The sequence below is a fragment of the Protomyctophum parallelum genome (genome assembly GCF_964188405.1).
Source record: "Protomyctophum parallelum genome assembly, chromosome: 1".
Lineage (NCBI taxonomy): Eukaryota > Metazoa > Chordata > Actinopteri > Myctophiformes > Myctophidae > Protomyctophum > Protomyctophum parallelum.
The window spans coordinates 2,726,140-2,753,975 of NC_139697.1; the positions used below are offsets into that span (position 1 = coordinate 2,726,140).

The 27,836-nt window shown below is 46.6% G+C and overlaps 1 pseudogene across 1 annotated transcript in view; it reads left to right on the forward strand.

Moving 5' to 3' along the window:
• The first annotated feature begins 3,805 nt into the window (after positions 1 to 3,805).
• LOC310874685 (cytoplasmic dynein 1 light intermediate chain 1-like) overlaps positions 3,806 to 27,836 on the forward strand; it is a 27,724-nt pseudogene continuing 3,693 nt past the window's right edge. The window contains exons 1-11 of the transcript XR_014571047.1: positions 3,806 to 3,992; positions 4,984 to 5,057; positions 12,076 to 12,192; positions 14,636 to 14,866; positions 15,920 to 16,068; positions 19,758 to 19,851; positions 21,315 to 21,450; positions 21,582 to 21,693; positions 22,189 to 22,248; positions 26,343 to 26,387; positions 26,740 to 26,833. The product of XR_014571047.1 is annotated as a cytoplasmic dynein 1 light intermediate chain 1-like (transcript). The remainder of the gene's footprint in view (positions 3,993 to 4,983; positions 5,058 to 12,075; positions 12,193 to 14,635; positions 14,867 to 15,919; positions 16,069 to 19,757; positions 19,852 to 21,314; positions 21,451 to 21,581; positions 21,694 to 22,188; positions 22,249 to 26,342; positions 26,388 to 26,739; positions 26,834 to 27,836) is intronic.

Here is a 27,836-nt window from a genome sequence, read left to right on the forward strand (position 1 = left end):
GGTCTGCTGCCGTGAATTGTACACCTCTCCCACTTAGCGGAGAGTGGGGTGTGGTACATGACATCTCCCCGAACGCGTGGGTATACTGCATCTACAAGTAGTACAAGATAAATTGAAACCATTGACACCTACTTCGATGGTTCATTTGTCATCTATGCCGGGGAATTTAGCAGCTCTCATTCAAGCGTTTTTTCAAAATCCAGGTCACACATTTGATTGCAAAACAATCTGTGGTGTCACTCAACAACTAGTGAATAGCATCTTACTTGGCCTTAGGAATGCACAATGACCCATTAGATTTTATACACAAACTAGTAGTTTGGTTGAGTATGTGTGGTGTCCACACAGTTGTTCAAGCAAAACATACAGACATCTGTACATTCTGTGCCTGGACAGTTGAAAGCAATTAACAGAACAATAACGGAGGACAATTTGGAAGAAGATGATGATGATGTGGTTTTATGCAATGAAAGTCTAAATGACAATATGTGTGAAGCTATACCATTACCAATTCTAACATTTCTACAACAGACATCTGCTATCAAAAAATGTCACACACGGCTTGAAGAAGCAGCAGCGCAGGACTCAACATTTAGACGGAAACTTGAGAAATTCAATCTAGCCAACACATCAGTGTCATTAGTGTCTCAGAAATGTTCTAGGACAGAAGTATGCACCATATTAAACAGCTTTGTAGAATACACACTTCGGTCTCCTTTCCTTGGAGATGACCTGCTTTGCCTGAAAAGTCTTAGTCTGTATAGTTGTACTCAATGTGGTGACAAGGCCTTACCATCTACAAAGAACATGTCACAATTCATAGTGCAGCCACTTGACGTGTCACAAAAAGGCATCTTAGACACTATTGCACAAATATTACCTGCTCAATCTGAACAATGTGAAACATGTCAGCAGGAAAAGAGCTTATCAACATATGAAGTAATTAACAGCCCACAGACCTTACTTCTCCTGTTAAGAGCTGGCACAAAAATTCCAAAAACGTTCAATTTATCCTGTCTGTACCACCAAAATGAGTATGCTTTGACCAGTATGTGTGTATTTTTCGACAGGCCACCATATGCGTCATTGTACATCCTTAAAGATCATAAATGGCATATCTGGACAAATGAATCGAATGACACAGCAGGCTATACCTTTGAGCTGATGCAAAGAACATCCGCTCGACAGCACACAAAGACAGTAGTCACAAGTAGTTTCTATGTCGTGTCATACGAGAAAATAAACAGTCGAGAAATAATCAAGTTTCGTCAGGACAAACAAATGCATAAATGCACAGACAGATGCGGAGGCCTCTTTGTCCAGTGTCCATTCTGGGTCCGGAAACGGTACTTTTTGTCAGCATTGACCCCAGTAGAAGGTCTGCTGCTGTGAATTTTACACCTCTCCCGCTTAGCGGAGAGTGTGGTGTGGTAGAGGACATCTCCCCGAACGCGTGGGTATGTCCAGATAGTTGCCTCGCGGAGGCCTCTTTGTCCAGTGTCCATTCTGGGTCCGGAAACGGTACTTTTTTCAGCGTTGACCACAGTAGAAGGTCTGCTGCTGTGAATTTTACACCTCTCCCGCTTAGCGGAGAGTGGGGTGTGGTAGAGGACATCTCCCCGAACGTGTGGGTATGTCCAGATAGTTGCCTCGCGGAGCCGTCTTTTGTCCAGTGTCCATTCTGGGTCCGGAAACGGTACTTTTTGTCAGCATTGACCCCAGTAGAAGGTCTGCTGCTGTGAATTTTACACCTCTCCCGCTTAGCGGAGAGTGGGGTGTGGTACAGGACATCTCCCCGAACGCGTGGGTATGTCCAGATAGTTGCCTCGCGGAGCCGTCTTTTGTCCAGTGTCCATTCTGGGTCCGGAAACGGTACTTTTTGTCAGCCTTGACCCCAGTAGAAGGTCTGCTGCTGTGAATTTTACACCTCTCCCGCTTAGCGGAGAGTGTGGTGTGGTAGAGGACATCTCCCCGAACGTGTGGGTATGTCCAGATAGTTGCCTCGCGGAGGCCTCTTTGTCCAGTGTCCATTCTGGGTCCGGAAACGGTACTTTTTGTCAGCATTGACCCCAGTAGAAGGTCTGCTGCTGTGAATTTTACACCTCTCCCGCTTAGCGGAGAGTGTGGTGTGGTAGAGGACATCTCCCCGAACGTGTGGGTATGTCCAGATAGTTGCCTCGCGGAGGCCTCTTTGTCCAGTGTCCATTCTGGGTCCGGAAACGGTACTTTTTTCAGCGTTGACCACAGTAGAAGGTCTGCTGCTGTGAATTTTACACCTCTCCCGCTTAGCGGAGAGTGGGGTGTGGTACAGGACATCTCCCCGAACGCGTGGGTATGTCCAGATAGTTGCCTCGCGGAGCCGTCTTTTGTCCAGTGTCCATTCTGGGTCCGGAAACGGTACTTTTTGTCAGCCTTGACCCCAGTAGAAGGTCTGCTGCTGTGAATTTTACACCTCTCCCGCTTAGCGGAGAGTGTGGTGTGGTAGAGGACATCTCCCCGAACGTGTGGGTATGTCCAGATAGTTGCCTCGCGGAGCCGTCTTTTGTCCAGTGTCCATTCTGGGTCCGGAAACGGTACTTTTTGTCAGCATTGACCCCAGTAGAAGGTCTGCTGCTGTGAATTTTACACCTCTCCCGCTTAGCGGAGAGTGTGGTGTGGTAGAGGACATCTCCCCGAACGCGTGGGTATGTCCAGATAGTTGCCTCGCGGAGCCGTCTTTTGTCCAGTGTCCATTCTGGGTCCGGAAACGGTACTTTTTGTCAGCCTTGACCCCAGTAGAAGGTCTGCTGCTGTGAATTTTACACCTCTCCCGCTTAGCGGAGAGTGTGGTGTGGTAGAGGACATCTCCCCGAACGTGTGGGTATGTCCAGATAGTTGCCTCGCGGAGGCCTCTTTGTCCAGTGTCCATTCTGGGTCCGGAAACGGTACTTTTTGTCAGCATTGACCCCAGTAGAAGGTCTGCTGCTGTGAATTTTACACCTCTCCCGCTTAGCGGAGAGTGTGGTGTGGTAGAGGACATCTCCCCGAACGTGTGGGTATGTCCAGATAGTTGCCTCGCGGAGGCCTCTTTGTCCAGTGTCCATTCTGGGTCCGGAAACGGTACTTTTTTCAGCGTTGACCACAGTAGAAGGTCTGCTGCTGTGAATTTTACACCTCTCCCGCTTAGCGGAGAGTGGGGTGTGGTACAGGACATCTCCCCGAACGCGTGGGTATGTCCAGATAGTTGCCTCGCGGAGCCGTCTTTTGTCCAGTGTCCATTCTGGGTCCGGAAACTGTACTTTTTGTCAGCCTTGGCCCTTGACCCCAGTAGAAGGTCTGCTGCTGTGAATTTTACACCTCTCCCGCTTAGCGGAGAGTGGGGTGTGGTACAGGACATCTCCCCGAACGCGTGGGTATGTCCAGATAGTTGCCTTGCGGAGCCGTCTTTTGTCCAGTGTCCACTTTATAAAGTCCATGCACTCCAGTGAATAGCATTTATCCATTTAGATAACTTTATTATTATTATTATAAGGATTTAATTACTTATTCTTACACAGAAACATAATGTGTGTCTTATAGCATCATATAGCATCATTTAAATGCTTAATTTGTAGTTTTAATGTGCAAATTAAACTTTTTTTCAATACTCTAGAGGGTACTCTTATTTTGAAGAGATCGTCCACCGGAAGTCTTAAATTAGCTCACTAGATTAGCTCACTAGACGCTGCCCCAACAACACGGCACTATTATACACATCCGGGCATTCCTAATAGCTCTAGCTCCGGTCGGGGTCTGGTCTGCTGACACACAGACTATAGCCTGGCTTGGCTCGGCTCGGCTCGGCTGGACTCAGGGAGGCGGCTGGTTGAGAGAAACATGGCGACGTCAGGGCGGAGTAGCACTGCGTTATTATCCTCCAGCAGCAGCACCACCGCCACAGGACCCAGTAATCACAACAAGCTGGACAACCAGAACCACCACAACCCGGACGACGAGGACGGACAGAACCTATGGTACCGTGGGGAGGGGGGGTGATCCACGGGGAGAGGGGGGTTCGATCCCTCGCGGGAAAGACGCGGGTGTTGTTTTATTCTAAAGGTTTATTCTAAGGAGGGCTGCAGCAGAGCCAGCAGGGTAGCGGTTTTTTTTGATGAATTGAACAATGTACGTGGGACCCTGTTGTAAACAAGTGTAATGCTTGATTGGGTCGTCCACTCACAGTTATAACAGTCGATCTGTATTGAGTTTGTGCTTTGAAATGTACTGTAATTTCTACAAACTGTTAATAAATATTTCAATCAATTCATTGTGGAGAGAGAGAGAGGAGAGGATGGTTTGACAGCTAGCTTTGAGCTAAAAGGGGGTCTATATAGCAGCCTGGACTGTTGTGTTTTTATATAATATAATTATATATATATATATAGCCCCCTTTCCGACACACCTTTTGTTTTGCTTTGCTTTATAGCCTTTTCTGTATTTGGGACGTCGCTATAAAATACAGAAAAGGTTTAAGCAAGGCAGGCTGTCCCGAACAGAAGGCTATAGGTTTAGCTCAAACAGGGTAGCAGCATAGCTATGCCTCTGACTGCAGCCTGCCTGGTGGTGACAAAGCAAGCCTGCATGGTCACTGCATGTCTCTCCGGTCGATTTGTTTAAAACCCATTTTGTTCGGGAACCCCTTTTGGTGTTAGCATCATGTTATGCTTTATAGCTATTGAAAAATAGCAGATCTACAAGCTCATAGCGCGCCACCGAGTGGCGCGCTATGAGCTTGTAGGTCTGCTATTTTTTGAAAAATCGAAGAACGACTGACATAGAAACATAGCTTTTATCAGAAAACTGTCAGGATGTAGAAGACGTTTTCTAGAATCTGATCTCAGGTCAGAATGGGTTAATGAATGATATATAAGCTATTAATATATATATATATAGCTCTTGTGTTCTGACAAAAAGGAGTGTTGTGTTTATGTTGACGTGTTGTGGGTTATTTTTTATTTTCTGCAGGTCCACCATCCTCAGTGAAGTATCGACCCATTCCAGGTCGAAGCTACCGTCCGGGAAAAATGTCCTGGTCATGGGTGGGTTCTCTCTCTCTCTCTCTCTCTCTCCCCGTTGTCTCATCATGGATGTCTGTCTCTTAACTGATGTTGTTGTTGTTGTTGTTGTTGCTATATATACTGTCTTCTCTGCCGACTATAGCCTCCATAAACATAATAATTATAGTATACACTATAGCATGGCGATCAGCATTAGCCTGATCATGTGTTGTTGTTCATATTGCTAACGGAAGCGTGTGATTCAAGCTTGGGTCGGCGGTGGGGTCTCTGCCATGATGCAGCTCTGCCTGAGCCTCCCTCCCTCACGCCCATGAGGCTGTGACGGTGTGTGTGTGCTTCTGTTTTCCCAGCCTGCATTGGGTGGGTGGGTGGACTGTCTGATAAAGATAACACAAGGCTTGAAGCCTTCTCTATAAGAAGCAGCTCCATGGATATATATACACTGGGGCTGCCGGGGGACGGACAGGTGCATTGTATGATGATAGCGTCCATCCATCCATCCACGCACACACACAGGGAGGGCAGCCTCCTCCTCCTCCTCCTCTTCCTCTTCTGTCTTGTCTTGTTGTGTTGTGTTAGCCTAGGCTATAGGCCCTGCCCTGCCCTGCATGGCTGCTGCTGCTACTGCTGCTTTGAAACAGTGCAAGTCATTCTAGCCACTGCATGTGTGCTTTATGAATTATGATGCATGTGCTGCTGCATGCATGCTTCCGCGTGTTATAGATGTGATGTGTGGAGGTGGTGGTGGTTGTGGTGGTGAGGCTGAGAGGTGGATATTATTGCGTTGCGTTCCCTGACTTTGACATTTTATTTCTATAAATGAATTGAATTATTATTATTTGTTTATATTTGTTTGTCTATATTAACATTGGTTCTCAAAGTGTGTGTGTGTGTGTGGGGGGGGGGGTGTCCCCTGCATGCTTGGGCGTTCATTTTCCTCATTAGACTTTTCAGAAAGTATTTATTTAATTTGTAATGCTACCGAGGTTTATTTATAAAGTATTTATTTAATTTGTAATGCTACCGAGATTTTTGTGCACAGCACAACACTCTTGAAAACAGAATATTGCATTGTGGGTTGAGCTGACAACATAGGCCCTTTTGATGTCAATCAATCAAGTCACCTTATTATTTAAAGTGGCAGATGTCAAAAATATATATTTGTTTTTAGGGCCAGGCCATGTTGGGTCTGTCTGTCTCTGTCTGTAAGAATCAGAACCACAGCAGGCGCCTAGCCAGGCCATGTTGGGTCTGTCTGTCTCTGTCTGTAAGAGTCAGAACCGCCTGGCCAGGCCATGTTGGGTCTGTCTGTCTGTAAGAACCAGAACCACAGCAGGCGCCTAGCCAGGCCATGTTGGGTCTGTCTGTCTCTGTCTGTGAGAATCAGAACCACAGCAGGCGCCTAGCCAGGACATGTTGGGTCTGTCTGTCTCTGTCTGTGAGAATCAGAACCACAGCAGGCGCCTAGCCAGGCCATGTTGGGTCTGTCTGTCTCTGTCTGTGAGAATCAGAACCACAGCAGGCGCCTATAGGCCATGTTGGGTCTGTCTGTCTCTGTCTGTGAGAATCAGAACCACAGCAGGCGCCTAGCCAGGCCATGTTGGGTCTGTCTGTCTCTGTCTGTGAGAATCAGAACCACAGCAGGCGCCTAGCCAGGCCATGTTGGGTCTGTCTGTCTCTGTCTGTAAGAGTCAGAACCGCCTGGCCAGGCCATGTTGGGTCTGTCTGTCTCTGTCTGTAAGAATCAGAACCACAGCAGGCGCCTAGCCAGGCCATGTTGGGTCTGTCTGTCTCTGTCTGTAAGAGTCAGAACCGCCTGGCCAGGCCATGTTGGGTCTGTCTGTCTCTGTCTGTAAGAATCAGAACCACAGCAGGCGCCTAGACAGACCATGTTGGGTCTGTCTGTCTCTGTCTGTAAGAATCAGAACCACAGCAGGCGCCTAGCCAGGACATGTTGGGTCTGTCTGTCTCTGTCTGTGAGAATCAGAACCACAGCAGGCGCCTAGCCAGGCCATGTTGGGTCTGTCTGTCTCTGTCTGTGAGAATCAGAACCACAGCAGGCGCCTAGCCAGGCCATTTTGGGTCTGTCTGTCTCTGTCTGTGAGAATCAGAACCACAGCAGGCGCCTAGCCAGGCCATGTTGGGTCTGTCTGTCTCTGTCTGTGAGAGTCAGAACCGCCTGGCCAGGCCATGTTGGGTCTGTCTGTCTCTGTCTGTAAGAATCAGAACCGCCTGGCCAGGCCATGTTGGGTCTGTCTGTCTCTGTCTGTAAGAGTCAGAACCGCCTGGCCATGAGGCCATGTTGGGCCTGTCTGTCTCTGTCTGTAAGAGTCAGAACCACAGCAGGCGCCTGCGTTACTAATGCATGGAACTCTACACCCCACCCCCCCCAACCCCACCCCCCACTGTCAGCATCATTCTGTCATGGTGCAGGGCATGTCTTTCTGTGTCTTATCCCATTCTGACCTGAGATCAGATTCATACGAGGTTTCCACTGGACACACACTGGTCTGATTAACCCATTCTGACCTGAGATCAGATTCTAAAAATGTCAGTCGTTCTTTGATTTTTCTAAAATAGCAGATCTACAAGCTCATAGCGCGCCACTCGGTGGCGCGCTACGAGCTTGTAGATCTGCTATTTTTCAATATCTAAAGCATACATGCTGGACCTTTGGCCGGGCTACAGTTGTCCCGACCCGATCACATGATTTTCAAAAGATCGGAATCGGGAGGAAAAGATCGTATTATTATTATTATAATTTTTTTGAGTGGTGCAACCACTCCTATAGACAGATATGTGTGTCCCTGGGTCTGTCCCTGTGTCCCTGGGTCTGCCCCTGTGTCCAAGCACGAAAATAGCGTTGTAGCGTTTGTGCACCACCAAGTGTCACTGTTGCACAGCCTAACACACAGACACACACAGGCCAGGGTGGAGGGTTTGTACAGTACAGTACAGTACAGTACAGTACAGTACAGTACAGTACAGTACAGTACAGTACAGTACAGTACAGTACAGTACAGTACCACTCACTTCAGACTACTAAATCTACAGTGGATCAAGTCAACTAAAATGTATTTAGCCTTGATGCCGTCGACATGACCGATTTTACACATCTACCAGCTCACAGCGCTTCTCAGCGCGACGCGTTGTGAGCTTGTAGATCAGCTATTTTCAGCATGCAACCAAGTGTAAAATGACTCATACTGGGTATCTCTTGTCTACTAGTCCCTTCCTAACATCAACATTTTAGTCTAGTTTGCCTGTTGTCTCTCCTAATGGTGCCAACATCAATATAATACAGTGTTGGGCTATGAGCTTGTAGATCTGCTTTTTTTTGCAATAGCTAAAGCACCAAAATGGGTTCCCGCCCCAAAATGTGCTGCACAAGGTGCCCCTTTCTTTCACTTGAGCACCGTCCTGCCCCTCTAAATGTCTGTGCACGCCACTGAGCAGAGGGGAACGATGATGTGTTAACCCATTCTGACCGGGCACCCATTTTGGTGTCAGCATCATGTCATGCTTTAGCTATTGAAAAATAGCAGATCTACAAGCTCATATCGCGCCACCGAGTGGCGCGCTACGAGCTTGTAGGTCTGCTATTTTTTGAAAAATCGAAGAACGACTGACATTTTTAGAATCTGATCTCAGGTCAGAATGGGTTCATCAGACCAGTGTGTGTCCAGTGGAAACCTCGTGTGAATCTGATCTCAGGTCAGAATGTGTTAACGTGTTATGTAACAACAGGGGACTCCTCTTCCTGTGCTGTAGCGTAGCATTAGCCTCGGATCGGGAGGCTAGTCCATAGATGTGTTTCATCATGTCTGACTTTTGCTGCTTTCATATCTATGATAGATTGGACCTTAATAGCCTCTGATCTATCGCCCGCCTAATTAATTATTAAGTCACTGGAAATCTGCGCGCTAAGTCGGTACAGTGCTGACCCTGTAGCCACGGATGTGCACTCGTGTGCACTGTAGTGTGTGTGTGTGTGTGTGTGTGTGTGTATATACAGTATATATATATATATATTAGGGCTGTCAAAAAAAAATCGATTCGAGTTAGAATCGCGATTCTAATGCCGTCAGAATCGATTCTCATTTTCCAAAAATCGATTTTCTTTTTCTTTTCTTTTTTTTTTTTTTTTTGCACAAATGTACCTGTACCTGTACATTTGTGCAAAAAGAATAAAAAACAAAACATGCACAGGTACTACCTGTGCATGCAATGCATTATGGCCTGGGTTTCTGCATAGTGCATTTACTACCAGCTAAGCTAAGCCTGCCAATTGTATTTATTTTACACCTGATTTAATACTAATGTATTGTTCTGGTATTGAGTGAGAAGAGATTTTGTAACTTTTGTACTGGTTCAAATTTGTGCAAGCTAAATAAATGAGACATGTTCTTACTCTTGGATTTAACCTTTGTGTGTTTAAATCATTCAGTTGATAAAACCTTTACAATTATACAAGCTTTTTACTAAATGTACTCTGCTTTCATGCCAGAAGACTGGAGTAGATCATGCTAAAATTCTATTTAATTTGTTTTTAATAAAAATAAAAAACTGCTTTAGAATCGGAAAAAAATCTTTTTTGAATCGAGAATCGGAAAAATCGAAAAGATCGTTTTTGAATCGAATCGTCACCCCAAGAATCGGAATCGAATCGAATCGTGGGACACCTAAAGATTCGCAGCCCTAATATATATATATATATATATATATCCTCGTTTACTTTAGGGGTAGAAAATTGAATTGATTCACAAATGATAAAAAAATAAATATTTATAATTTATTTTGTATGAACTTGATTAAAACATATCTATTGAAAAATACAAACTAATACAGCTTAGTGCACACATGGTTCCTATAATGTGGAGTTTTAAAATGTAACATACGTTGATTGCTCAACACTTTATGTCCAGCTTTGAGGGTTTGTGTAAACACAGACATTGTCTGAAAATATGTTGTTTTAGGGACCCCCGCCCCCCCCAGAAGTAAAGATTTGAGTTTAAAACGCTCTGAGATAATATACATTCAATGATTTGTGCCACATTTTCACGTTTTTTCAAAAATCGCAGACCTACAAGCTCATAGCGCGGCACTCTGGGCTACGCTATGAGCTTGTAGATCTGCTATTTAAAAAAAAAACCTAAAGCATAACATAATGCTTACAACACCAAAAAGGGTTCCCGCCCAGAATAGGTTAAGCGCTGTGACTCAGGGGTAGAGTGGCCGGATGGTAACCGCAAGGTTGCCAGTTCAATCCCTGTGGGCTCCCCCAGAGTTAGTGTCGGAAGTGTCCTTGAGCAAAGGAAAGGTAAGGAAAGGTACTATGTTTACCCAGGGTAACTGGACTAAGGATAGGAAAGGTATATGTGTACCCAGGGTAACTGGACTAAGGAAAGGAAAGGTACTATTTTTACCCAGGGTAACTGGACTAAGGAAAGGAAAGGAACTATGTTTACCCAGGGTAACTGGACTAAGGAAAGGAAAGGTACTATGTTTACCCAGGGTAACTGGACTAAGGAAAGGAAAGGTACTATGTTTACCCAGGGTAACTGGACTAAGGAAAGGAAAGGTACTATGTTTACCCAGGGTAACTGGACTAAGGAAAGGAAAGGTACTATGTTTACCCAGGGTAACTGGACTAAGGAAATGAAAGGTACTATGTTTACCCAGGGTAACTGGACTAAGGAAAGGAAAGGTACTATGTTTACCCAGGGTAACTGGACTAAGGTAAGGTAAGGTACTATGTTTACCCAGGGTAACTGGACTAAGGAAAGGAAAGGTACTATGTTTACCCAGGGTAACTGGACTAAGGAAAGGAAAGGTACTATGTTTACCCAGGGTAACTGGACTAAGGAAAGGAAAGGTACTATGTTTACCCAGGGTAACTGGACTAAGGAAAGGAAAGGTACTATGTTTACCCAGGGTAACTGGACTAAGGAAAGGAAAGGTACTATGTTTACCCAGGGTAACTGGACTAAGGAAAGGAAAGGTACTATGTTTACCCAGGGTAACTGGACTAAGGAAAGGAAAGGTACTATGTTTACCCAGCAGGGTAACTGGACTAAGGAAAGGAAAGGTACTATGTTTACCCAGCAGGGTAACTGGACTAAGGAAAGGAAAGGTACTATGTTTACCCAGGGTAACTGGACTAAGCTCAATAACTTGTTTACAGCCAGGCCCTGCTCATAGAACATTTCATGGTAGAGGTTCAATGCCTTGTCCAAGGGCACTTCAGCGGTGGTCATTTTTTACCGTGCCGGTCCGGGGATTCGAACTAGCGACCTTCCGATATCAAGACCGCTTCGCAAACCGTTCTGCCAGCGCTGCCTGAAACCGCTGGTTTCCTCTGTTATCGGTGTATGAATGAATGGGTGAATTAAGCAATAAGCCACGAGAGGTCTCAGCTTACCGGGTATTTTACACTGCCTGGGGGCGTAGGTGGACCCGACGCGAAGCGGAGGGTCTTCTACCCCCCAGCCAGTGTAAAATACCCGGTAAGCTGGGGCCTCGAGTGGCTTATTGCTTTTCTAAAACGGTTACAAACATAATAATAATATTATCCTAATAAAACTATTAAATTCACAAAAGTATCTACGCTTTGTGCCACCAGAGCGAGCGAGCCAGAGCCACAACACTTCCTTGTTTTGCTCCGTAAGTAGCCTATGTGACGGGAGAATAGCGCTTGATGTATTTACGGGGCTGCCTGGAGCCACACATTCACAGTCATATGAGCCGGGCGGTGCTTAGACGCCCGCACGGCATGTGTTTGTAAAGCAATCAAGCGCTCCCCTTCCCCAGTTCAGCTACAAGGCTGCAGGATGATACAAAGTGATTGAAGGAGTGGGTTACCGGTGAAATTTACACCGGTCACGTGACGGTAACCAGCCAATCAGAATGAAGTATTGGGACTACCCGTTTTAGAATGTGTATTGCACATGTATCTACATGTAAACTGTAAAGCCCCTTGGATAAAGGCTCTATATAAACACACTCGTATTTACCATTTCATGTGTGTTTGTGTCTGCAGGTGAAGTCGGCTCGGGGAAAACCACGCTTGTTGCTAAGCTGCAAGGGATCGAAGAGTACATGAAGGGGCGTGGCCTAGAATACCTCTACTTCAGCGTACATGACGACGACATTGACGGTAACCATAGCGACTGAGCGATGTCCCCCCCCCCCCCCCCGAACTGTACACAATAAGGCTGATTTGTTCTTAGTCAAATAAAAGTGACAAATTGTTGATATGCGACACAGAACTGGAGCCGACGACGCATAGGGGAGGGAATTCTATGTGTGCGTGTTTGTGCGCAGGAGAGGTGGAGAGAGATATTGATTGATTGTTACAGTGTTGTTCTCCAGCTCTTCAGAGGCAGCTAATGTACTTAAATTGCTTTTTTAACACTGTGCTAATATCAAGCATGCACACAATGGATCGTGGCGGGGGCGACTGTGGCTCAGGAGGTATAGACAAAATGTCAATTGTAACTTTAGATTTCGGATTTTTCAGATTTTTATTGAAGGGACAGCCCCTTGAGAATGATGCAGCATCTCATTTTCAAGAGGGACCCATAAACAGACAAAATACAGAAAAGCATACTGTACACAAATACACAAAATATGCAGTACACAGATACAAACAGATATACAAATACATACATATACAGTATACACAAATAGTTTGCTCACCACATCTTCCACCTACACACCACCAACCACCACATAATACACAGTGTAGATAAGGTCACAGCGCAGATATCTCAGGGTCATAAAAGGTTACAGTCAGGTTAGAAGCATAGACAAGTTGAGTCTAGATGTGAATGTAAGGAAGGTCCTGAAGCTACTATATGAGGAGATGGATCTAAGATCTAGAGGGAGGTTCCAATCGAATGGGGCTTTGTAGGAGAAAGACCTCCGCCCAACCACATTGGAGATTTTGGGGGATAAAGTAAGGGTATTGTTAGCCTGACCTAAGCAGAGACATTTCTGGTCTAGAGGGGCGGGTCGCGCCTCAGAAATGCGCGCACCCTGATTGGATCTCATCGATCTGTCCGTCACCCCCGGCCCCTCCTCTCCCCCCTAGTGCAGCGCTACGTCACTTCATTTTTTTTTTTTTTTTTAGTTTTTTTTTTTTTTTGCGGCTTACGCCTTTTATTGATTTTTGAAGGGACAGACAGTAGGCTGACAGGAAACGGGAGAGAGATGGGGGGATGACATGCAGTAAAGGCCGTGTCGGGTCCGGGAGTCGAACCCGCGGCACACTGCGACTGGATTACCAGTCCGGTGCCCAGACCGTTACGCTACGGCCTGGGCCACGTCACTTCATTTAGAGCGACGCCCACCCGGAAGGGTTGACTCCCACTTTTAGACTGGTTCAGCCCACGGCTTTTTCCAGGCTTTCATCTTTCGTGCAGACGAAATGAAAGCCTGGGTATCGAGGCTAGGGTATTGTAGATGTCTCAGTGGATAGGATGAGGTAGACTGAGTCAGGTACTGTTTTAAGTAAGCAGGGCATCTAAAAGACATGCATTTATAAGTGAAGAGATACCAGTGTAGTTGCCTTGTCTTGATTTAGGCTGCAGCCAATTGAGTGATTTGTACATGAGGCAGTGGTGGGTATCATATGGGCATCTCAATACAAACCTAAGTAGTAGGTTAAAGGTATATTCAGTGATTTCACTCAAAAAACCTTAGGTTTCGTTTTTGGCTGGGACCCAAAGCCTTTCATCCAATCAGGATACAGAGCCAAAAACGAAACCTAAGGGGACCCCCAGGGGTTAACTGGGGACAGGGAGGAACTCCTTATATGGCCAGCACACTCTATAGTAGAGAGGATTATCACAACAAAACTAAAAAATAAGTGATATTTGAATTAAGAGAAATCACTGAATATACCTTTAACCTAAGTATGTACTATATACTCATGCATGCTTTAATTGTAAATGTAATAAAAAACAGTTTTGCAACTAAACATGACATGATTGACATTGACAGGACTCACATGCTGTTTGGCTCTAGTGTGCTCCAATATTAGTAAACACACTGGGCTGTATTTTGCGTGTCTTAAGTACCAGGTCTTATTACTTAACTTAAGGAGGCGTGGTCAATGCTCTTTGGCCACTCAGAATAGCCAAAGGGCCTTTCTGTGTGGAGTTTGCATGTTCTCCTCACAAAAAACATGCAGTAATCCTGGTCTCTATAAACTGCCTCCCCCTGGCCAGCCGGGGCGCCTGATGGAGGGGAAAGGAACTGGTTGGAATAACGTGTTCCTTCCACGCGCTACGTCCAACCAGGGAAACTCCCCCTGTCAGGTGTAAAGGAGCAACTTGGACTCCTCATTTACTGAAGGAAGCATGAGTTCAAGTCCGTCGCTCTCCCCATGTTGGCAGAGGGATTGTAGAGTCCAGTTAGGATCACATTAGATAATTGACACTCGCACTCCCAAAATCGTGGGATAACAAAATCGGGAAAAAAACTATAATTATTGTGTTGTGCTGTGTGTGTGTGTGCGTGCGTGCGTGCGTGTGTGCGTGCGTGCGTGTGTGTGCGTGCCTGCGTGCCTGCGTGCGTGCGTGCGTTGCACACCTCAGACCACACCAGGTGCAACGTGTGGGTGCTGGACGGCGACCTGTACCACAAGGGCCTCCAGGGCGTGGCGGTGCCCGTGGGCTCCCTCGAGGGCACCCTGCTGGTCCTCACGGTGGACATGGCGCGGCCGTGGAACGCGCTGGACTCGCTGCAGAAGTGGGGCGCCGTGGCCCGCGAGCACATCGACAAGCTGCGCGTACCGCCCGAGACGCTGCGCGAGCTGGAGCACAAGCGTGAGTATATATAGGATAGGATACCAGGGGAACGCCACCGTAGAGCTCCCAAACTGTGTTGTTTTTGGCAGCAAATTTCTATTTTAAAGGTATATTCAGTGATTTCACTTAATTCAAATGTCACTTATTTTTTTGTTTTGTTGTGATAATCCTCCCTACTATAGAGTGTGCTGACACCATATAAGGAGTTCCTCCCTGTCCCCAGTTAACCCCTGGGGGGGTCAAAAAACCTTAGGTTTCGTTTTTGGCTCTCTATCCTGATTGGATGAAAGGCTGGGTCCCACAGCCAAAAACGAAACCTAAGGTTTTTTGAGTGAAATCACTGAATATACCTTTAAGTTTTTAGTCATTTAGTCTTTGGACTGAAACTTCATTTAGTTTTTTGTCATATTTTTAGTCACCTGGAATGTCGTAGTGTTTAGTCTAGTCGACTAAATCTACAGTTGATTCAGTCGACTGAAATGTATTTTGGCGGGCCTTGATGCGGTCGTAATGAGTGTTTTTTACACTTGCTGAAAATAGCCGATCTACAAGCTCACAACGCGTCGCTGCGACGCGTTGTGAGCTTGTAGATCTGCTATTTTCAGCATGCAACCAAGTGTAAAATGACTTATACTGGATCTCTTGTCCACTAGTCCCTTCCTAAAATTTTAGTCTAGTTTTTATTTGTCGACGAAATTGTCAGTATATTTAGTCTCAGTTTTAGTCATCGTGTAGCTTAATTTTCATTTAGTTTCCATTTGTTTTTTCGAATTATTGATTAAATCAACGAATGGATCGGGTCAATACATATCACTACTCGACTAATGGTAAATCTAAGATTCAAATGATAGCTACTGCATAGAGCGTGTGTGTGTGTGTGTGTGTGTGTGTGTGTGTGTGTGTGTGTGTGTGTGTGTGTGTGTGTGTGTGTGTGTGTGTGTGTGTGTGTGTGTGTGTGTGTGTGTGTGTGTGTGTGTGTGTGTGTGTGTGTGTGTGTGTGTGTGTGTGTGTGTGTGTGTGTGTGTGTGTGTGTGTGTGTGTGTGTGTGTGTGTGTGTGTGTGTGTGCACAGTGGTCAGGCAGTTCCAGGAGTACGCAGAGCCCGGAGACGAGGGAACGCCACAGAGGAGGAGTGAAGACGAGGAGAGCGTTCTCCTTCCTCTGGGAGACAACACGCTCACACGGAACCTGGGAATACCCATGGTGGTGGTGTGCACCAAGGTACGCACGCACACACACACACACACGCGCATTCACTCGCTCACGCATTCACTCACTCGCTCATTCACGCACGCACTCACTCACTCGCTCACTCACTCACGCACGCACAAAAAATATGGCAAACTATGACTCCTGTAACGTGGTTCTCGTAAAGTAAGTGGGACTCGTAAAATGTCCCTGGGACTCATTTCTAAAAGACCATCCCTGCATCCTGGGACTCATCTCTAAAAGACCATCCCTGCATCCTGGGACTCATTTCTAAAAGACCATCCCTGCATCCTGGGACTCATCTCTAAAAGACCATCCCTGCATCCTGGGACTCATCTCTAAAAGACCATCCCTGCATCCTGGGACTCATTACATTTAACACCTATAGAGCACCGAAGTCTGACGTCACTTTCAGTAGAGGGCGTCAGTCCCCAGGTTCATGTATTTGTTTAGTTGCATTGAAATCCCCATTGAGGCGATTTTAGATCGCCTCATATAAGAACTGTGTTTGAAAAATAAACATGTCATCCCGGCCGCTTCACTCATATGGATATGAAGAATCAACTGACTGAGAGAAAAAGCTAATGTTACTGCTGCTGAATTAGTTAGATTTTCGCTAGAAGCAGACTGTATCATATATGAGTGACTGACTGTTGCAAACGATACAGAGACCTCCCTGACAATATAACGATACAGAGACGCCTCCCTGACAATATAACGATACAGAGACACCTCCCTGACAATATAACGATACAGAGACACCTCCCTGACAATATAACGATACAGAGACGCCTCCCTGACAATATAACGATACAGAGACACCTCCCTGACAATATAACGACACAGAGACACCTCCCTGACAATATAACGATACAGAGACACCTCCCTGACAATATAACGATACAGAGACACCTCCCTGACAATATAACGATACAGAGACACCTCCCTGACAATATAACGATACAGAGACACCTCCCTGACAATATAACGATACAGAGACACCTCCCTGACAATATAACGACACAGAGACACCTCCCTGACAATATAACGATACAGAGACACCTCCCTGACAATATAACGATACAGAGACACCTCCCTGACAATATAACGACACAGAGACACCTCCCTGACAATATAACGATACAGAGACACCTCCCTGACAATATAACGATACAGAGACACCTCCCTGACAATATAACGATACAGAGACACCTCCCTGACAATAACGCAGAGACAGCTTGTTTATTTTTGGACCACAACGCTTATAGTAGACGATATTAAGATCACCCCATGTTATTCTCCATAGAGAAATTACTTCTGCGAACCAGGGGAATCGTCGGGATGAGCGAGTTACGTCAGGACTTTAGAACCAGGGGAATGGAAGGGATGAGCGAGTTACGTCAGGACTTTAGAACCAGGGGAATCGAAGGGATGAGTGAGTTACGTCAGGACTTTAGAACCAGGGGAATGGAAGGGATGAGCGAGTTACGTCAGGACTTTAGAACCAGGGGAATCGAAGGGATGAGCGAGTTACGTCAGGACTTTAGAACCAGGGGAATGGAAGGGATGAGCGAGTTACGTCAGGACTTTAGAACCAGGGGAATCGAAGGGATGAGTGAGTTACGTCAGGACTTTAGAACCAGGGGAATGGAAGGGATGAGCGAGTTACGTCAGGACTTTAGAACCAGGGGAATGGAAGGGATGAGCGAGTTACGTCAGGACTTTAGAACCAGGGGAATCGAAGGGATGAGCGAGTTACGTCAGGACTTTAGAACCAGGGGAATCGAAGGGATGAGCGAGTTACGTCAGGACTTTAGAACCAGGGGAATGGAAGGGATGAGCGAGTTACGTCAGGACTTTAGAACCAGGGGAATGGAAGGGATGAGCGAGTTACGTCAGGACTTTAGAACCAGGGGAATGGAAGGGATGAGCGAGTTACGTCAGGACTTTAGAACCAGGGGAATGGAAGGGATGAGCGAGTTACGTCAGGACTTTAGAACCAGGGGAATGGAAGGGATGAGCGAGTTACATCAGGACTTTAGAACCAGGGGAATGGAAGGGATGAGCGAGTTACGTCAGGACTTTAGAACCAGGGAAATGGAAGGGATGAGCGAGTTACGTCAGGACTTTAGAACCAGGGGAATGGAAGGGATGAGCGAGTTACGTCAGGACTTTAGAACCAGGGGAATGGAAGGGATGAGCGAGTTACGTCAGGACTTTAGAACCAGGGGAATGGAAGGGATGAGCGAGTTACATCAGGACTTTAGAACCAGGGGAATGGAAGGGATGAGCGAGTTACGTCAGGACTTTAGAACCAGGGGAATGGAAGGGATGAGTGAGTTACGTCAGGACTTTAGAACCAGGGGAATGGAAGGGATGAGCGAGTTACGTCAGGACTTCGGTGCTCTATTGATATCACATTTTAAAACTCTTTCAGCGCCACCTGGTGGTCACCAGTTTAGGCTCTGAGTGCCAATTCTCCCATTGTAAAGAAAGAAAGAATTTGTAATTATATTATGCATGTAATGTGCATGTCATCACCTGTACACCAGATTAGAGGAATTTTCTAAATATATATATATATATTTTTAATTCCAAAGGGAGAGACGTCTTGAGGTCCGTGGCATCCGTTACAAAGACGTCAATTAGACGTATTGACGTTTTAGGCTACTAAACAGAATTAAAGGACCACTTCACCACTTTTCAACCTATCTTCATATAATAGGTCCTCACTAATAATCATGAAAAAAATTAGCGCAATTTATTTCCACTCGGTCTGTGTCTCATAGGAGGGCTGTGGGCAGTTCAGAAACCGTCTTCCAGTGACATCATCGATGGGGAATACAAGCTAATAGAAACTGCAGGCTTTCTAGTCCTGAAAAGTTGCAATGCGAAAATGGAAGCCATCGTTCTCACGATAATGAACATCTAAACATTTTTGTAAAAAAAATCTTGTTTAAAAAAGAATCTGCCTAATGATGATGATGTCACTGGAAGACGGTTTCTGAACTGCACACAGCCCCTCCTATGAGACAAAGACTGAGTAGAAAAAAATCGTGCCATTTTATCATGATTATTAGTGAGGAACTATTATTATGAAGATAGGTTGAAAAGTGGTGAAGTGGTCCTTTAACATAAATGTCCGCCACAAGCCAGCTTGTTGATGATGATCCCTGTGTGTGTGTGTGTGTGTGTGTGTGTGTGTGTGTGTGTGTGTGTGTGTGTGTGTGTGTGTGTGTGTGTGTGTGTGTGTGTGTGTGTGTGTGTGTGTGTGTGTGTGTGTGTGTGTGTGTGTGTGTGTGTGTGTGTGTGTGTGTGTGTGTGTGTGTGTGTGTGTGTGTGTGTGTGTGTGTGTGTGTGTGTGTGTGTGTGTGTGTGTGTGTGTGTGTGCGCGTGTGTGTGTGTGCTTGCGTGCGTGCGCGTGTGTGCGTGTGTGTGTGTGTGTGTGTGTGTGTGTGCTTGCGTGCGTGCGCGTGTGTGTGCGTGCGCGTGTGTGTGTGTGTGTGTGTGTGTGTGTGTGCGTGTGTGTGTGTGTGTGTGTGTGTGTGTGCGTGTGTGTGTGTGTGTGTGCGTGTGTGTGTGTGTGTGTGTGTGTGCGTGTGTGTGTGTGTGTGTGTGTGCGTGTGTGTGTGTGTGTGTGTGTGTGTGTGTGTGTGTGTGTGTGTGTGTGTGTGCGTGTGTGTGTGTGTGTGCGTCCCCAGTGTGACGCCATCAGCACGCTGGAGAAGGAACACGACTACAGAGACGAACACCTGGACTTCATCCAGGCCCACATCAGACAGTTCTGTCTGCAGTGTATCCTTCACACCACTAGGGGGCGCTGCCTGGTCTCTGTCAGAACACCACGCCACTAGGGGGCGCTGCCTGGTCTCTGTCAGAACACCACGCCACTAGGGGGCGCTGCCTGGTCTCTGTCAGAACACCACGCCACTAGGGGGCGCTGCCTGGTCTCTGTCAGAACACCACACCACTAGGAGGCGCTGCCTGCTCTCAGCTGGTATCGGCGGTACCCGGGGACGTGGCAGTGAGAGTGTTAATAAAACCCATTCTGACCTGAGATCAGATTCTATAAAAAATGTCTTCTACATCCTGACGGTTTTCTGATAAAAAGCTATGTTTCTATGTCAGTCGTTCTTCGAATTTTTCAAAAATTTCAATAGCTAAAGCATAATATAATCTTTCTTCCTGGACTACAATTCCCATAATGCACTGCTCCTCCTCGTGGATAGGGGGAGGGCTGTCTTACTGAGTCAACATTTAGTCCAAGACCGTACGGGTGACGCCATGTTGCTCCATGTTGCTCCATGGAAGGTAAGAAACATGCGCCGTTGAGACCAGGAAGTTGTACATGCACAAATTTGTGCATGTACAACTTTACTTTACTGCAAAACATGCAGTAATCCTGGTCTCTAAACTGCCTCCCCCTGGCCAGCCGGGGCGCCTGATGGAGGGGAAAGGAACTGGTCTCTATACTAGCCTCCCCCTGGCCAGCCGGGGCGCCTGATGGAGGGGAAAGGAACTGGTCTCTATACTGCCTCCCCCTGGCCAGCCGGGGCGCCTGATGGAGGGGAAAGGAACTGGTCTCTATACTGCCTCCCCCTGGCCAGCCGGGGCACCTGATGGAGGGGAAAGGAACTGGTCTCTATACTGCCTCCCCCTGGCCAGCCAGGGCGCCTGATGGAGGGGAAAGGAACTGGTCTCTATACTGCCTCCCTCTGGCCAGCCGGGGCGCCTGATGGAGGGGAAAGGAACTGGTCTCTATACTGCCTCCCTCTGGCCAGCCGGGGCGCCTGATGGAGGGGAAAGGAACTGGTTGGAATAACGTGTTCCTTCCACGCGCTACGTCCAACCAGGGAAACTCCCCCCCCTGTCAGGTGTAAAAGGAGCAACTTGGACACTCAGGCATGAAGGAAGCATGAGTTCAAGTCCGTTGCTCTCCCCAGGTTGGCGGAGGGTGTGTAGAGCCCAGGATCACATTATTAACCCATTCTGAACGGGAACCCATTTTGGTGTTGGCATCATGTTATGCTTTAGCTATTGAAAAATAGCAGATCTACAAGCTCATAGCGCGCCACCGAGTGGCGCGCTACGAGCTTGTAGGTCTGCTATTTTTTTAAAGAATCGAAGAACGACTGACATTTTTAGAATCTGATCTCAGGCCAGAGTGGGTTAATCAGACCAGTGTGTGTCCAGTGGAAACCTCGTATGAATCTGATCTCAGGTCAGAATGTGTTAAAGTCCTTGACCGGGCGTTCCAGACGGGGCGTCTCTGCTCTACACGTCGGTGAAGGAGATGAAGAACCTGGACGTGTTGTATAAGTACCTGGTCCACCGGCTCTACGGGCTCCCCTTCCACTGCCCCGCGCAGGTGGTGGAGAGAGACGCCGTCTTCATGTAAGGGACTCGCTGTGCGCGAGTGTGAGTGTGTGTGTGTGTGTGTGTGTGTGTGTGTGTGTGTGTGTGTGTGTGTGTGTGTGTGTGTGCACGCATCTAACCGTCTCTCTCTCTCTCTCTCTCTCTACCAGTCCGTCAGGGTGGGACAACGAGAAGAAGATCGCCATCCTCCACGAAAACCTCCAGACGCTCAAAGCGGACGACAGTTTCGAGGAAGTAATCGTCAAGCCGCCGGTCAGAAAGGTGCGGACGGACGCCGTCCTCTTCAACTAAGACACAACTTATTCTTACTATTAACCCATTTTGGGGCGGGACCCCAAATGCTTTAGCTATTGAAAAATAGCAGATCTACAAGCTCATAGCGCGCCACCGAGTGGCGCGCTATGAGCTTGTAGGTCTGCTATTTTTTGAAAAATCGAAGAACGACTGACATAGAAACATATAGCTTTTTCAGAAAGACATTTTTAGAATCTGATCTCGGGTCAAAATGGTATGTTTCTATGTCAGTCGTTCTTAAATTTTTCAAAAATAGCAGACCTACAAGCTCGTAGCGCTACGAGCTTGTAGGTCTGCTATTTTTTCAAAATCTAAAGCATAACACAATGCTAACACCAAAAGGGGTTCCCGCCCCCAAAATGGGTTAAACATTTTGTTTTAATTAATGTAACTGATGGAAGTAAAAGTGAGTTTGTTCTGTTTGTCTTTTCTCACCCCCCCCCCCCCCCCCCCCCCGACCAGTTTGTCCATGAGAAGGAGATCCAGGCTGAAGACGACCAGGTGTTCCTCGTTAAATTGCAGGTGAGGAAATACTCGTTAGACGTTCATTTTGTTTCGCCTGAGACTGAAGGTTCTGACCCGGCCCGCGGAGCGCCCCCTTGTGGCCCCTGGAAGAATTTCAATTTTTTTTTTTTTCCTTTTTCTTTTGGAGGGGTCCCAGATATAAATGGCATTACATGGGGGTCAGTAGCCTCTGCATGTCAAACTGGGCATCCTTTTCAAATGGGGTCTTGCCCTGAATATGAATTTTCAGGGCAAGACCTCGACCTCGCGCGTGCCGACTCGGCCCCCAGCCTGGTACGCTATAGTCAAATTATGGCCCTTGAGGAAAATGAATTGGGGAACCCTGCCATAGAGTATTAAAAGGATAGAGACTGATCTGGCGTGAAGCTCCGCCCCCTCCGCTATTTGTCAGTGGAAGTTGGTCAGTGGCGTTTTGAAGCACCCGGAGGGACCGTCTATTTCCGCCTTTTTGGGCGCATTTCCGCATTTGACCTCCGAAATTTGGAGGTCAAATGCGGAAGTGCAACCGAGCGCTCAATGTTAAAGCCCAGATGCTGCACGGGGGGGGGGGGGGGGGGGGGGTTTCCTCGTCATGAATCCACGGGTCCGCCTGCAGTCCTTCCTCTTACCACTAGGGCCCTGCAGTCCTTCCTCTTACCACTAGGGCCCTGCAGTCCTTCCTCTTACCACTAGGGCCCTGCAGTCCTTCCTCTTACCACTAGGGCCCTGCAGTCCTTCCTCTTACCACTAGGGCCCTGCAGTCCTTCCTCTTACCACTAGGGCCCTGCAGTCCTTCCTCTTACCACTAGGGGCCTGCAGTCCTTCCTCTTACCACTAGGGCCCTGCAGTCCTTCCTCTTACCACTAGGGCCCTGCAGTCCTTCCTCTTACCACTAGGGGCCTGCAGTCCTTCCTCTTACCACTAGGGCCCTGCAGTCCTTCCTCTTACCACTAGGGCCCTGCAGTCCTTCCTCTTACCACTAGGGCCCTGCAGTCCTTCCTCTTACCACTAGGGCCCTGCAGTCCTTCCTCTTACCACTAGGGCCCTGCAGTCCTTCCTCTTACCACTAGGGCCCTGCAGTCCTTCCTCTTACCACTAGGGCCCTGCAGTCCTTCCTCTTACCACTAGGGCCCTGCAGTCCTTCCTCTTACCACTAGGGCCCTGCAGTCCTTCCTCTTACCACTAGGGCCCTGCAGTCCTTCCTCTTACCACTAGGGCCCTGCAGTCCTTCCTCTTACCACTAGGGCCCTGCAGTCCTTCCTCTTACCACTAGGGCCCTGCAGTCCTTCCTCTTACCACTAGGGCCCTGCAGTCCTTCCTCTTACCACTAGGGCCCTGCAGTCCTTCCTCTTACCACTAGGGCCCTGCAGCGCTTCAACGTTGGAGTGCCTAGCTGGCCCCTTGATTTTTCAAAAAATAGCAGACCTACAAGCTCGTATAGCGCCGCTCGGTGGCGCGATATGAGCTTGTAGATCTGCTATTTTTCAATAGCTAAAGCATAACATGATGCTAACACCAAAATGGGTTAATGTGATCTTCTGTTGGGATGTATGGATGGACCATCAAAGGCCAGGAAGTAGTTTTCTTTGCCAGTAGGAGTTCCTGCATTACTTCCGCGTATGATGATGATGTCACGCGCATAATATACCCTCTATAAATAAATACACGGACAGAACAGAATTATTATTTTTATTATAATTATAATCTGATGATTCTACTTCACTCAGAGACTGGTGCCGTACTACAGTAGGCAGGGCTCAAAGTATTCAAGAAAAAATGCACAAAAAAACCGCACACACTTTTTCTATTATGATCATTTATTATAATAATTTAATTTGATAACTTTAAAATCTTCAAACAGGTTGTGGTCCTACATGGTCTGTGAGGAATGGCCTTCCTCTGCGTATAAGGGACTGTGTAGCATCATGGAATGGCCTTCCTCTGCGTATAAGGGGCTGTGTAGCATCATGGAATGGCCTTCCTCTGCGTATAAGGGGCTGTGTAGCATCATGGAATGGCCTTCCTCTGCGTATAAGGGACTGTGTAGCATCATGGAATGGCCTTCCTCTGAATATAAGGGACTGTGTAGCATCATGGAATGGCCTTCCTCTGAATATAAGGGACTGTGTAGCATCATGGAATGGCCTTCCTCTGAATATAAGGGACTGTGTAGCATCATGGAATGGCCTTCCTCTGAATATAAGGGACTGTGTAGCATCATGGAATGGCCTTCCTCTGAATATAAGGGACTGTGTAGCATCATGGAATGGCCTTCCTCTGAATATAAGGGACTGTGTAGCATCATGGAATGGCCTTCCTCTGAATATAAGGGACTGTGTAGCATCATGGAATGGCCTTCCTCTGCGTATAAGGGACTGTGTAGCATCATGGAATGGCCTTCCTCTGCGTATAAGGGACTGTGTAGCATCATGGAATGGCCTTCCTCTGAATATAAGGGGCTGTGTAGCATCATGGAATGGCCTTATCCTCTGCGTATAAGGGGCTGTGTAGCATCATGGAATGGCCTTCCTCTGAGTATAAGGGACTGTGTAGCATCATGGAATGGCCTTCCTCTGAATATAAGGGACTGTGTAGCCTCATGGAATGGCCTTCCTCTGAATATAAGGGACTGTGTAGCATCATGGAATGGCCTTCCTCTGCGTATAAGGGACTGTGTAGCATCATGGAATGGCCTTCCTCTGAATATAAGGGACTGTGTAGCATCATGGAATGGCCTTCCTCTGCGTATAAGGGACTGTGTAGCATCATGGAATGGCCTTCCTCTGCGTATAAGGGACTGTGTAGCATCATGGAATGGCCTTCCTCTGAATATAAGGGACTGTGTAGCATCATGGAATGGCCTTCCTCTGCGTATAAGGGACTGTGTAGCATCATGGAATGGCCTTCCTCTGAATATAAGGGACTGTGTAGCATCATGGAATGGCCTTCCTCTGAATATAAGGGACTGTGTAGCATCATGGAATGGCCTTCCTCTGAATACAAGGGACTGTGTAGCATCATGGAATGGCCTTCCTCTGCGTATAAGGGGCTGTGTAGCATCATGGAATGGCCTTCCTCTGCGTATAAGGGACTGTGTAGCATCATGGAATGGCCTTCCTCTGCGTATAAGGGACTGTGTAGCATCATGGAATGGCCTTCCTCTGCGTATAAGGGACTGTGTAGCATCATGGAATGGCCTTCCTCTGCGTATAAGGGACTGTGTAGCATCATGGAATGGCCTTCCTCTGCGTATAAGGGACTGTGTAGCATCATGGAATGGCCTTCCTCTGAATATAAGGGGCTGTGTAGCATCATGGAATGGCCTTCCTCTGAATATAAGGGACTGTGTAGCATCATGGAATGGCCTTCCTCTGAATATAAGGGACTGTGTAGCATCATGGAATGGCCTTCCTCTGAATATAAGGGACTGTGTAGCATCATGGAATGGCCTTCCTCTGCGTATAATGGACTGTGTAGCATCATGGAATGGCCTTATCCTCTGCGTATAAGGGGCTGTGTAGCATCATGGAATGGCCTTCCTCTGAATATAAGGGACTGTGTAGCATCATGGAATGGCCTTATCCTCTGCGTATAAGGGGCTGTGTAGCATCATGGAATGGCCTTCCTCTGAATATAAGGGGCTGTGTAGCATCATGGAATGGCCTTCCTCTGAATATAAGGGACTGTGTAGCATCATGGAATGGCCTTCCTCTGAATATAAGGGACTGTGTAGCATCATGGAATGGCCTTCCTCTGAATATAAGGGACTGTGTAGCATGGAATGGCCTTCCTCTGCGTATAAAGGGATTGTGCTACATTTCCCTCTTTTAAATACAATCTGAAAAAAGGGTTGCTTGAAAACCTTCAAAGCTGCAACCATTCATGATTATTTTAGGTGTATTTATTTTTTCATGCTGTGTTCCCTATGTATAATGTTATGTAAATGTATTCCACTGTTTGACTGTCTGTTTTTCCGTTTTCCTGTGAGGACTGCGGATGAAAATTAGCAACTGTGCTATATCCGGTGTATTTACGTCCATTAATATGCATTGTCCTGTCCAAATGAACAAATAAAGTAAAGTAAAGTAATTAAAAATGTCTTCCCGTTTCAGTCGTTGCTAGCGAAACAGCCGGCAGCGACAACAGGCCGACCGGTGGTGAGTTCAGTTCAATTCATATCTCTCTCTCTCTCTCTAGAAGTGATTGTGTCTTTAAAACCCATTCTGACCTGAGATCAGATTCTACAAACGACAGTTTTCTGAAAAAGCTATGTTTCCGTGTCAGTCGTTCTTCGATCTTAAAAAAAAAATAGCAGACCTACAAGCTCGTAAGCTTACGAGCTTGTAGGTCTGCTATTTTTCAATAGCTAAAAACCATAACATAACGCTAACACCAAAAGGCGGTTCCCCCGCCCCCAGAATGGGTTTTAACTTGGTATACAGTCTGCTTCCTGTGTTTGTTTTTTTTAACGTGGAACTCAGTTGAGCGTTGTGTTCTCGTTGCTCGTAGGACCCTGCCAGCAGAGCACCCAGCAGCGGTTCACCGCGGACAAGTACCCCGCGCTCAGCGGCGGCTAACGTAGCCAACGCCATGCCCCAGTCAGGTACGGAGATCAGTTAACCCATTCTGACCTGAGATCAGATTCATACGAGGTTTCCACTAGGACACACACACTGGTCTGATTAACCCATTCTGACCTGAGATCAGATTCTAAAAAAATGTCAGTCGTTCTTCGATTTTTCAAAAATAGCAGATCTACAAGCTCGTAGCTCAATGGCATAACATGATGCTAACACCAAAATAGGTTCCCGTTCAGAATGGGTTAATGTGCCTTCAGGTTAATATCAGAACACTGATATAATATTGGTTTCAGCTGTTTACAATTCCACAACATGCAAAACATGACCCGCTTTAATTACTTCAGTCTAAATGAGTAGCTCATTGCTCAACACACGTATAATTAAAGGCATTTGAAATTACGTAAAAATGTTAATTTTCAGGATTCCAATTCAAAAAGAGCAAAAAATTATTCAAGATTTTAATTCGAATAATATAGCACACTGCTACGACAGTAATATACATGGCCCTAGGCTTAGGGAGTGAGTGTGGAAATATAGTGGCCCTCTCCATCGTCAAAGTTGCCCACCGCTGGCATAAGTCATTAAATTATTTTATTTCTATTTATTTTTCTCCATGTCATGTGAGACTTGAAAGCAAAGGAATCATAGCTTCAAATTGACATATTGGTTGTTCAGATATAATTATTATAGAGTAATGTGGCCCATAGCACTTACCCTAACCTCTTAGATAGCATCTGATACAGACTTATAGCATGTTATGTAGACAGCACTATAATTGCATTGTATATAGTCATAGCACGCCATAGTACATATGTATAGCATAGTAGTAAATATGTATAGTTTATATGTATAGTGTATATTTATAGTTTCATTATATAGATATTCCACTGTTACTTCCTTGGCTTACGCATGTTTCATGATAAATGTATTCCCATGCTTTTTTTGTTCTTGCTTAATGTAAATCGCTCTGGATTAAGAGCGTCTGCTAAATGCCTACATTGTAAATTGTGATGTCTTGCAGAGAAA